We start from the raw sequence: 14145 nt of genomic DNA on the forward strand, positions 1-14145 counted from the left end.
ATAAACTTTTGTCATTTATTTGTATATGCTCTGTAGATATGTTGAGGTTTATAAATTAAAGGACTGGTATAAATAAAAGGTGAAATATAATTAAATACACCAATTTCCCCATATATATATATATATATATATATATATATATATATATATATATATATATATATAGTAAGTTAGAAAAATATATATGGCAATTAAGCTACACAGAATATTCCACATTTCATTCACCCTAGGATTCGTCAGGCATGACGCTCTACCTATGTATTGAGCACTGTTGAAGTAAATACTTAGTTTACACATAAAATTATACTTTCATATATTAATTTATGTGATTAAATGAAATAGTGACGGGCAACACAACACATAGCTTCGGTATATCTCACTCCCTATCACAAATGGTAGCAAGAACAACACGCATCACTTCTAGATCTGTTTTTGGCCACAGTTCCCGAGGATTGTATAACAAATGCTGACAACCCACTCGGGAACGCTGATCATGCAGTGATAATGGTTGAAATCGCCCTAAACTCTAGATCCAAAACTGAAGAGCCAGTGCTCAAAACAACGAGATATTATCTCTCTCTCTCTCTCTCTCTCTCTCTCTCTCTATATATATATATATATATATATATATATATATATATATATATATATATATATATATAGAGAGAGAGAGAGAGAGAGAGCAAAACCTCCTAATACTAACAACTACTTCTCTAAGGTCTGACGAGGCTGTTGGATCGTGAACATGGTCCAACATCTGAAACATATGTAACCAAACAGATAAAACGGTAATAAAAAACCACACACACACACACACACACACACACACACACACACACACACATATATATATATATATATATATATATATATATATATATATATATTTAAATGAGTGAGGTCACCAACAATTGGTATGTATTTTTTAAATTATTTTATTATTCCGTATTTTTATTTCTTTTAAAATATTTAGATCATTATAATAATTTTTTGAAATCATTGAAATAGTTTTTAATGCGTTTCAGACGTTCTGTGAAGCGTCCTTTTCAGAAAGTATTCAAAATGTAAAATATTTAAATATATTTAAAATGTATTCAAAATCTATAAGAGCGTTTTCGCAGTCCATTTTCGTGACATGTTTCCAAGAGGTGGAAATATCTGTAAATGATTCTTCATGGATGTGTTCCACCCCTACTCTTGCTTATTGGGGGTCAGACCATGGTCATTGCTGTCTTTTGCTTTTCCCTCTCTTTCCTTACATTCCTCCTTTTTCTCCTTTACTTTATTTATTTTTTCTTACTTGAGTGGAAGTGTAGGGCACGTTGGTACTTGGTCAAATAAGTGTGTGGGGGAGGGTGTGTGAGTGTGTGCGTGCGTGTGTGCGTTGTGTGTGTGTGTGTGTGTGTGTGTGTGTGTGTGTGTGTATGTGTGTGTGTGTATTTTTCCTTGGATTGGTTTGTAGAATGTGTATTATGTCTTATAGTTTTATAACTTTATAACTTTATTTGCTTCCCTAGCATATGTGACACAAGATAGTTTTAATGTGAGGGCAAAACTATCTCCCCTGAAACAAGGGCAGTTGGTAGGGATGTTTTCATTCAATTTTTATTTTTATTTTTGTGATTTTTAGATTTTAATTTCTTTCTATTGTGATTTTCGTTTTAGTCTTAGTTAGTTGAGGTATTCATAATATTATGTCTATTTATATAAAGAGGCATATTTGTAGATAGACATAGGGGATTTTTTTAGTGTTCCCATTTATTTGTCTCCCCAGGTGGGTAGGGTCAAACCCAGATCGATTTTTAGTGTGGGGAAGATCTCGCTCCCCAGAAGAAGGACACCCTGGAAAGGTACAAGATTAAGAATGAGAATTGTCTCAGTCACGAATGATTTCTCCCTCACTGACTGAGGGTAAGAGTGGCGGTTGTAGTGTCGGAACAGATACTACACTGTGATTCTAGGTATTTCTTAGTGTTGTTGGTTTCATAGTAAAGTAAGGTTGGTATTGTTCAATGTGTTATATTAGAGATAGGGGCTGTGTGTGACTCTGTGTGTGTGTGTGTGTGTGTGTGTGTGTGTGTGTGTGTGTGTGTGTGTGTGTGTGTGTGTGTGTGTGTGTGTGTGCTTTAATGTGTCGGTTCTGATTTATGTGTGGGGGGTGTACATATATATATACGTGCGTGCGAGTATGTTTTGCATTTCATTAATCCTATGGAGGGGCGTCTCCAAGATATATATATTAAAAAAATATATAGTTTATCTTAATAGATTTACAATAGATATATCTTATTATAACTATAACATTGATTTTTACATTCATTCTAACAATTAACCATTTGGCTTATACATTTGGAACGCTCTCAGGAAATATGAGTTGGAACAATTACATTGAGAGTATCGCCAGGACCGCTGTGAAGAAGGTAGGTTCTCTCTAACGTGCTAGAAAGATACTAATGCCCGAAAGTATCCAATACCTCTATAAGGCCACCATTCGCCCATCTATGGAGTATTGTTGTCATATTTGAACTGGTGCATCTGCCACTAGTCTCTCGCTCCTAGACAAGGTTCAAAAGAGAGTCGCCAATCTGATAGGTCCTGAACTGTCATCTAAACTTCAGCCTCTGTCCCATCGACGAAATTTTGCATCCCTCTGCCTTTTCTACAAGTACTTTAACGGTGAATGCTCTGACGAACTGCAAGCACTTGTTCCCCCTCGACGGAAATACCCCTGACAAGCCCGACAAGCGACTAAATCCCACCGCTTCACAGTAGAGATCCCTAGATGTAAGAGAGCCTTTTACTCTAGTAGTTTCTTCCCCAGGACAGCTAGACTTTGGAATTCCCTTCTGGGTCCCTGCTTCCCCAACTGTACTGACATGCAGAAGTTCAAGTGCAATGTGGACCGACATCTTGCTGCCCAACTCTCTACACAGTACCCCTGATGTTTATGTCCCTGATAGTAGCCCCCTACACCAAAGTGGCAATGTGTCTTGTTTGGGGGGAAAATGTAATAAAAAAAAAAAAAAATAAATCATATTTCAATTCCTTTTGGGAGGAGGGAGGGTTACTTTAAAATTCTAGTCTTATTTTATTTTATTTTGCTGTTAATTGTTTGGAGAGGGTCAGCTAGCGGTCGCAGCCACGGTACACACACGCGCACGTACACACACACACACACACACACACACACACACACACATATATATATATATATATATATATATATATATGACCCTCTCCAAACAATTAACAACAAAATAAAAACTAAAAATAAATAAACCAAATCATAGCCCCCCCCCCCCGCCGCCTCGCCTCCAAACATAAGCAACACCCAACAGCTCAAGACATACTTACCAAGAAATCACCTCACCAACGAGACCACTAAAAACTTTAACACTAAGATTCGAATTTTAAAGTAACCCTCCCTCCTCCCACCCCCACATATTCCCCTTCCCCTCATGTATCCCTATGCCCTCAGCCACACCAGAAATGAACTTCCCAGACCCTCCCCCACAAGTTCCTTAAACCAAAACATTATCAACATACCAAACGCACCCCACTTTCCCTCCTTGTTCGCTTCCTCTCTTCCTCTTCCGCCCTCCACGCACCCCCCCCCGACCTCATTCACTCTTCCACTCTTTCATCCCAAAATAGTGAACATTTCTATAAAAGTCTGAGGACGCTAGAGACAGCCAAAAAAACCGCTGTGTAGCCAAACAATAACGTAACTTAACAGAAAGATACGGTAATAAAAAATAAAACGCATATTTGCTCTACAACAGTATTGAGCACTTTCTTCAGTTTTTACTAATTACCATCTCCACTATATATATATATATATATATATATATATATATAGAGAGAGAGAGAGAGAGAGAGAGAAAGAGAGAAAGAGAGATAGATAGATAGATAGATAGATAGATAGATAGATAGATAGACCAACAATTAGATAGATAGATAGATAGATAGATAGATAGATGGATAGTCAATAATAAATAATTCATTTTTCTGCTCAGCCAACTGTATAAGATGATGAAGTAAACATGTGGTAGATCAGATATCAAGATTTGAACGAATGTTAAAACACAAATTGTTCTAATTGCTTACCCTCTTTCTTTTTCTGGTTCGTTTTGATAATGTTTCTTTGTCACTTCATAAAGCTAGCAAGTTTTAACATGAAAGTGTTAACTCAAAATACGTTTCAACAAATGGAAATCTTTCCAAGCTCCAAAAAGTAAGACATACATGTGAAAATAATAAGGCAATGCTAACTTAAAAATTCCTATAAAACCTGGTCAAGAAAATCAGTTTTCGACAGACTTTACTGATCACCTGCATGGAAGACCCCCAAGAACATATTCTCTACAAACCTCCCACATGCCCTTTGGAGTCAGGATGACCAAGCAAAAGAACTCAATGGCTCACATATCCAGCCTTCATCAAGATCATTGCTCCACATCTCTTGTTTACTTCTCCAGTTAGAGAGATAGATAGATAGATAGATAGATAAGACAACATATGGTTCAATTAGTGTAGAACCATCAGACGTTCAGTTAGGCCACGTATACACTCTGTATACACACAGACACTAGAAGTGACACGTATATACACACTCAAACGCACGATGATGAAATACAACACAAATACGTATATATACATCTATGCACGCACTAACAAGAACAAGGTAAACGCACACACGTACACAATGCCATGCTGCCAGATACCCACATACGTATATGTTTACGCTATGAACATTTTAACTAGTGATTAGTAACCCAACTTTCTTCACCAAACTGTTTTGCTTCGAATATATATAATTATATATATATATATATATATATATATATATATATATATATATATATATATAGATAGATAGATAGATAGATAGATAAATAGAGAGAGAGAGAGAGAGAGAGAGAGAGACAGACAGACAGACAGACAGACAGACAGAGTGAGAGAGAAAGAGAGAGAGAGAGAAAGAAAGAGAGAGAGACCTGAGAATGATCTTACCTTGGACAAAAAACTGATTGACCAGAGAGGTCTATCAGCTTAAATGGACATAACTTCTGTGTAATCTCAAGTAGTTTAAAAGTTTAGCATCTGAAATTTTATACCCAAATCAATTTTTAAGGTCGTAATATGTTTTTGTTATCTGTGTGTAGTACTGTTTTTGAACAGATTTTAGATCCTTGATTGTAATTCCATGAAACTTTCTGAAATTTTGAAAATTAATGGATTATCAACAGCCACTGGGGTAAGGGTGTGGGGCAAAAATAGTTGCTACGCCACTGTTAAGAGCTTATTACTTTTTTCAAAAAAGCATCCCATTTTCTTGGCGATCAAATCTAGAGCCAGATATTTTTCCCATAACATCATCTGTCATTTATAACATGCATACACCCTCACTAAACATGCATCATTGTGCATGCTTACATTGACACAATTAGTATATTAGTTTAAGGACCAAATTATTTTCAGTAACATCAATGGAGATAACTTATAAATAAAGGAATTGGGCATACAAGGTATCTCCCTTAGTTGCATGAATTGATAATTATCTTCCTTAGTGTTGTCCATTTCATATTTTTCTAAACCAGTTCGTGTGTGCAATTACACTTGTTATAACTAACTCTTTTTACTAAGGCATAATTTTAATTAAAAAAAAATAGTTGTTTGAGATCAAATTCACTGTAAAGAATGTGAGGCCTTTGGCTAATAAGTTACCCATAATTAAAGATGGCTGATAGACACTGGCAGCAACAACCAAAGAATGCAATAGTAGGGCATGGGTGTGTCCTCCTGGTATTTCTACACTGTATTACATGGCAACATTTAGGTAAAATTACTATTGTATTATTTCACTGACACCAATAGAGATAACATTTTAAATAAAGAAGGTAGGCATACAAAGTATCTCTCTTGATTGCATATTATGAATTTAGAATTATCTCCCCTAGTGTTTTAGTAAATATTATTGTCAGCCATTTTGTATTTTTTCTAAAGCAACTCTATTTTATCTAATCGTTTGCTTGTATGATTCAACTTATTAGAACTAACTCTTTTTACTAAGATATAATTTTAAGTAAAAAATAAGTTCATTGATATTAATGCCAAGACCGAATTTACTGCAAAGAACTGTAAGGCCTTAGGCTAGCAAATTACCCATAATTAAAGATTGCTGACAGATGCTGCCAGCAACAACCCAATGGTAAGGTATGGGTGTGACTTGGTAGCGTTTCTGCTTCGTCTTTCATGACAACGCTTTGTTAAACGTGCACTTGTATTACTTCTACTATAATAATGAGCATGTACTCATTGACATAATCAGTATTTAATTAAATATTTTATACACCCAATTATTTTTTTCGTTTAAGAAATGCACTAAAACACCATTACCGCCATTTTGTGGTCACAAGATTTCATGCTTGACTTCTCAAGAAAATGAATGAGGACTTATTTATAAGAAGACGGATAGGAACATCGTTATGGACGTAAGAACATGCCTGTGAATATGTATGAGACTGCTACAAATTATTAGAAAATCACGGAATGAAATGTTGGCATTAATATTCCAAATTAAAAATTTGTCGTAAAATGACATTCTTCAATTCCTGTCTAGAATTCCCCCTATATTAAAAAACAAGAATAAAAGAAATCTGTATGATGTATGTACCCATGATGAAACGAAAATATCATATGCCAAAAATCATATAGATTGATCAAGTAGCTTTATTTTTATAAAGAAAATCTGCTGTAAGTGATAAATAGAAATCCGTAGACATTACAATAAAATCTTGCAAGTTTGTATTATTGTTGAGTTATCTCATAATTATAATAATTTTGTGAGTAAGAGAGGAGCGACTTTATTACATCACCGTCTTGAAAAGAATCTCAAGAAAAAAGGGAGATAACTCAACAATAATTCAAATTTGCAAGATTTTTGTTGCAATGTGTACGAATTCCCATTAATATGGTTGACTGAACAAGAGCATGCTACCTCTGCGTCAGACAGAAACATTCTTAAGTTTGACAGAAAGATTCTAACGTTTAACAAGACACACCTAAATAAAGTCAGAGATTACATCAGCTGAAACATTGTGTAACAAACATTCAAAACGGCAACAGCAATCTGAATAATACAAATAATACAAAGCAAGATAATATTGTAAAAATGATGCTACATGTCGGCTGATGCACCAACCACTAATCTAGGACAGAGTACAAGAAAATCTTATTAATCTTTCCTAGACATGACCCCAAATAGTAGCCCCTTACGTCCAAGTGGCGATATGCTTTGTAAGGGGTGAACATGAGTAACAAAAAAAAAAAAAAGGAAAAAAAGAATTTCCAACCTAATAAATTTTGCACTATCTGCCAAACGCCAGCCTCTTTAGGTAGGTTTTATGCATGAGTTCACAAAAACCCTAATAAAAGATTAATTTGCAACACAGAAGCACAGAGTAATTAACACTTCTTTTTAGAACAAAACAATGAAAAGATTTATTTCGAAAGAAGAAGGACTGTATCCAAGGTGAAAGAAAGGGAATAAGATGTTCTAGGATGTTCTCCTGTCAGGAGGCAGAAACTTGAAGTGGCCCCAGGTTGTCCAGTGGATGTCTTCAGTGAAGCAGTCACAGCCTGGAGGGATTCAGTGGACAGAGAGTGAGAGGAGAGAGGTCCTTTGCTGGCTGCTGGCTAGTTCCTGACAGCGGTAATTAGTTCCTTAGGGGACATATAGGATTAATGCGCTCTATTAGCTGACTGGTCAGTGTGTGGTCACATCAGTCAGCAAGGTGGCATTAATCCACAAGAGAAAATAGTACATTATGGTAACTGCTACACCCCTGCCACACTCATACATTTTTTACTAGTACTTCCATGGAATCTGCTCTAGTGAAGTTATTGATCTTATACCTCCTAGATGACAATACCCCTGACTAACAGCAAAATCCCACCTCTTCATTGCAGAGGGTCACAGATACAGGAAGATTTTCTATTCTAATAATTTAATTCCTCAAATCACTCTGTAATTCCTTCTCTGCTCCTTGTTTTCCCGACCACATCAACATGCAAAATTTCAATGTAATGTAAACAAATATCTTGTTGCTCAATAAAGTTGCCACCTATAAATTTGGCACCTATCATGGTAGCTTGTTACACTTTAGTTTGTTTGGGATGAACAAAATAAATTTAAAAATTTTAAAAATTTTATTTTACTTTTGTTCATCCCAAACAAAAAGAATTTGTAACTTATCTGAGAATATCTTTAAAGTATGTGATGAAAAGACTCGCAGACTTATGCCTATATGGTGGTTATAATTAAAACAAGAAGAAGCAGTAGCCAGCAACCAGCAAATGTTGTTTAAAAATGTTGAGTCTCGATTGGATAAGATCTTAATCAACATCTTCCTTCAGCCAATCAGAAGCATAGAAATATATACCTTCCCATATGGCAAAAGCTGTTACATTATTTAGTGCTTTCTCTTTCTCTCTCTTTCTCTCTCTCTCTCTCTCTCTCTCTTTCTCTCTCTCTCTCTCTCTCTCTCTCTCTTCAGTTCTGGCGGACAAGAGAATGTCACTAAACTCTGGTTCGGCCACTAACTTAAGACACACGACACATGTAACAAAAAACTATCATAAACTACTGAATACATAAACTCACAAACAGCAGAACAAAAATGTCTACATTTCACACATTTAATAATTCTTTTCACTTGGAACGTTCGGAGAAAACACTGAACTCCCATTCATTGCTAATTCTTTATTTTGGTTATGTTTACAACCTGCTAATTTATTGTCAATAAAACTTAATATTTTTTGTAGTGATTGAATTGCAATAATTAGATTTTCTCCATAAATTCATAATAATTTCAATGGAAAATGAAAATTCATGATTATAATAAAATATCCACTAATTACTTAGTCGTTATTTACCAACCGCTCCACTCAGGTAGCATATGACATGAGGTCAGGTTAATATGGCGATGACCCATCATCTTTTGTCGGTCAAGATCATTTGAAACATCCATGTCAATTGAGAGGTGTCAGAAAAGACAGAAGCAAGTATCGGTACAGATATTATAGCTTCATCAGACCCTCCTATTTTGAGAGAGGATGGGCATCCGGCCTATAAAATCTTGACTCAATTAAACCTTTATTCTACCGACTATAGAATTTACTTTCCGATTTATTAATTTTTTTTACATATAACTTTATCATAACTTAGAGACTACATAAGTGATGTTTGAAGTTTATGTGAAAACAAAATACATGAACTCTGGAAAAAAAAATCAGGTTAGTTCATTGCAAATTTGTGATAATAATCGAATTTTGGAATAAAATTATGAATTCTACATTACTTCAAAAATTATGTTACATTTCAGGAACAATGGCGGAAAAAAAGATTAAGGAAATGATTTTCACAGATGGGTTAGTTTGAAAGTCAATTTCTAGAAGACAGCCAACGCATGCCAGCATGTAAAATGGACGTTAAAATGATGGTAACGAAGAAGAAGAAGAAAAAGAAGAAGAAAAAGAAGAAGAAGAAAACATAATTCACTATTTATTTTCATTTATCTATTAATAAAATTAAATTTAGGTAATATTGGATTTTTTTCTTTGATAGCTAAATGAAGTTGAAGGTTACATTGACTGAAACATTGTGAAAATAGTAACCAAGATGAAAACAATAGTCTGAATAATCCAAATAATATAAAGCAAGATAAAATTGTAAAAATGATGCCACATGATCGTATTGCCACATGGGGGTTGGTGCACCGACCACTAATCTTTTCTTCTAGAACAGAGTACAAAAAGAATTTTTAACCTAACAGATTTTTACACTATTTGCCAAGCTGCAGCTTCTTTAGGTTGGGTTCTTGCGTGAGTGCACAAAACTCCGAATAAAAGATTAATTTACAGCACAAAAACACAGAATAATTAACCAACACCTTTTTCTTTTAGAACAAAACAAGGAAAGGATTTATTTCAAAGAAGAAGGACTGTGTCCAAGGTGACAGAAAGAAAAGAAGAAATAGAATATTCTAGAATGTTCCCAGAAGTAGAAACCTGAAGTATCACCAAGTTGTCCAATGGATGTCTTCAGTGAAGTAGTCGCAGCCTGGGGGGATTCAGTGGACCAGTGGCGTAGCTAGAATAAACGTTACCCGGCGCGGTCTGCTCAAATGTCACCCTACTGACTTTGTGTCACTCCTCCTTTGCTGCCACCCGGACAGCCCCCCCCTCTGCTAGATATGACACTTTATATATATATATATATATATATATATATATATATATATATATATATATATATGATATGTATAAAACCACTTAATCCTTTTTCCAATTATTTTTCACAGTTAAAATAAATGAAATGAGTGTCATCAAATGATTTCAAGTGTACTATTAAAAATTAGAAAAAATACATGGTTTAAAGTTTTCAATAAAAATCGGCAAAAATATTCTTCAATTACTAATTAAAAAAAATGTAAGAGTTTCTAATATTTTAGAAAAGATTAAAAACTTAAAAAAAAAACTTTACAGAATATATGATAAATAAATCCTATAGACAATTTTTGCAGCTTAGCCTGGCTGAAAAATTTTGTTGGGGTGACATTGTGTCACTCCTCTTTTGCTGTCACCCGGGGCGGACCGCCCCCCTCCCTCCTCTAGCTATGCCGCTGCAGTGGACAGAGAGTGGGAGGAGATAGGTCTATCTCCTCTGCTAGTCTGAGCTCCTCTCTGATTGCTGGCTAGTAACTGACAGGGATAATTATTTACTTAAGTGACATTTAGGATTAATGCACCTTGCTAGCCGATTGATCAGTGCATGGCTTCATCAGTCAGCAAGGGGGCATTAATCCACAAGAGAAAATAGTACATTATGGTAACTGCTACAAACTAATAAAGTATTGTAAGGCTAAAGCTCATGAAGGCCCGATCATCTGATTTTAGATTGTACTCTCTAATTAAGGGGACAATGTTACAAATATAGACTCCAACTCCATACATTGTCAGAAATGAATTTTTAATGTTAAAGATGCAAATAATATTAGGGGAGTTTTAACAATCTATTTCAATATTATTTTTTTGGATATCACAAAATAAATGACACCATTTTAATGTAATGCATACACTATTCATTAGTGTTGAGACGATTAATCAGAATCAGGAATTGGAAAAATTGGAACTTTTTGGGGTATCGGAATCGGTATCAGAATCAGAAAAATTTGTGCTTATTTTCTGATACCAAAAGTGCTTCTTTCAATTATCTTTTTTATTTGAGTTTGTTTAAAGCAAAATCTTCCACTGTTGGTAGTGATAATAAAATAATAAATATTTATTGATATTAATCTACCAGTAAAATTAAAATCTATAGTTTCCTCTCCAAACACACAAAAGTGTGTTTTTACGTTTGAGAAAATATTTGCACATTTAACATTTGTTTTTTATGGTTATCAGAAAAAAATAGGAACTTTATACACCGTTGAAAAGAAACAAATAAACAAAAATAAATAAATCCGACTCGGCTTTTCTTTCTTTTTTAACACAACTCATTTATTACCGTTTTTCTTTCTCCCCGTCTCGACATCAGCTTAAAAAGTCTTCCTCTGTCACTGCGGGGCCACATGTCCATCTCCCCTGGTCCCGTTTTCTTTCTGCTCCCTTACATGCCGGCCATAGACAGCCATTTCTCGTCTACACATCCATCTTTTTCAGCCACGGTTTTTCTTCTCCCGATCACGTGGTGTCCTGTTTTTCTTTTTCATCTTGCACACTTCCTAATTTGCATATGTGCTTTTTTCCACAAGCCAGCTATCTTACAGCTCCTGCTGATATTTTCTACATGCTCATATGCACTTTGTTACAGTAGTATATCACCTGTCCAAATTCGCCTAGTTAGAATTACTTCATTTTTTTTAATAAAACACGATACTTGTTTATATGTACAAACAACTTGGATTGATTACTTATTTGAATTTATTTATCGTTACAACAATTCTTGAAGCAGTTAAAGATGATAAATTTACTGATAATTATTTCAATGCCACGGTATTAATAAGAAGACTCTTAAACCAACACCTGCACACTCCAAAATTAAATATTATAAATGTAAAAAATCAGAATTAAAAAGGTAATACACTTTTATGGGCAGAATGTAGAGTTATATCATTCTTTATTAAATCCTGGGCAATATTAGGCTTTCCTACTAATTGTCATTGTTGATTGTTGTTGCAGCAGTAGTCACCTTGGTTGGATTGAACCAGTTTCTTGTCCTGTACCATGTCCTGAACTATGGCAGTCTTCAGCAAGATCACATAAAAATAGTTAATCAATTGCCATGCTATCATCAAAGCTCGACCACTTGTGGACCTGAAAGTTCAGCCAATTCCTTTCTGATGGTTATTGCCCATGTCCTTAGCTTCACATCCATATATGCATGTGCCAAATAAGCAGAGAGGTAAAGAGTATCATGTTGCAAATTAATTTCCCCTCTGAGCAAAGGACTGCATAGCCAAACCATCGTAAATATCACTGCAACAAAAATGATAGCAGAAATTTCAGATTGAGGCATTAATGGAGAACAGCTGTCAAAACATGTTCAGCCTGCTGGAAAATAATATGCAATGCAGATATTGTGAAAAACTTCCTATTTCTGCAAATCGACCACCCTCATTTGTTCTGTTTTGCAGTCATAGAGGTTAATTGTTTAGATGATAGATTTGTAGACGCACCCCTTACCTAATAAGCACAGTATATGAAGTTCTATCTTTCATACAAGCAAACAACAAGTTATGTATTATTTCATGTTTTGGAATCCTTTGAGATGAGGCTACATAATTTGAGTATTCATTTTTTTTTCTGGATTGTTATCCTTATCTTCATAGTTGTTGATGTTTCACCATGTTTCGGCCAACTTATCCTCTGGCCTTCTTCAGGTGGTTAACCGCAACAGGATAAGAACGCTGAGTATTGTAACTGTATCCCCCAGTAATGGCTTGCTTTTGGTTGGTTTCAATCCTATCCAAAGCAGGTCAGAAGATTAGTTGTTTCACAACGTTTTGGCCAACTAATCCTCTGGCCTGCTTCGGGGCCAGTGACACAGTGGATAAAGGTGTTGAATCTCTACAGTTCCAGATGAGCATTATCTGAAAATAGTGGTTTCAGTCTTCCCTAGAGCAGGCCAGAGGATTAGTTGGCCAAAACATGGTGAGACAACAACAACTATGGAAGGCAGTAATTACTGGAGATACAGTTAAGAGACTCAGCATTTCTATCCTGTCCCTGTTAATCACCTGAAGAAAGCCAGAGGATAAGTTAGCCGAAACATGGTGAAGCAACAACAACTATGAAGATGAAGAGAACAATCCGGAAAAAAATGAATACTTAAACAATAAGTAATTGTTGATTTATTCTTTAATCTCTAATTATATAAAACTAGCAAGTAGCCTAGCATTGTCTGGTCATAAAATACACATAAATATTGTATTTCATTTCATACAAAACTGAAACATATGCATACAAGTATTATGTTTTTTCTAAACAGTTCACGTCTTATAAGTAAAAAAAAAAATACTCGAGCTGAGATCAAACCAAAGCCTAAAGATGGCAAGTCAAGTACAATAACCATTAGGCCAGCTTGACATGATCTTTACAAAGTGTTTTCAAACCTATTTATTTTTAACACAAGGGATCTGTAATGTGAACCATTCACACATGCGCATTCGTGAAACAGTTAGCAAACGGATAAAAATCTAATGCCCTGTGCATATCAATTTTTCAATTTTGACCCCTTAGCAGCCCTTTTTCCGGATGGAAACCAATTAAAAAGTTTTCCATGTGTCTGAATACCCTATATATCAAATTTGAAGTCTGTAGCTCGAAAATTCATTAAGTATATAGGTTCAGAAGTGTCCTCACACACTCTCACTTTTATATATATATATATATATATATATATATATATATATATATGTATATATATATATATATATATTAGGTATGCGTGTTACATGAAAGGTGACCCTGAATAGTGGCGTTTAATGAACTAGTCTTAATATTTGAGTCTGTTGAGCAATGCAGACTATGATGACACTAAATCTGCAAAGCAAATCATTCCCAGGGGCGAATTATGGACAG

Source organism: Euprymna scolopes, chromosome 36, assembly GCF_053919585.1.
Source record: "Euprymna scolopes isolate OS-2025 chromosome 36, ASM5391958v1, whole genome shotgun sequence".
Classification (NCBI taxonomy): Eukaryota; Metazoa; Mollusca; class Cephalopoda; order Sepiida; family Sepiolidae; genus Euprymna; species Euprymna scolopes.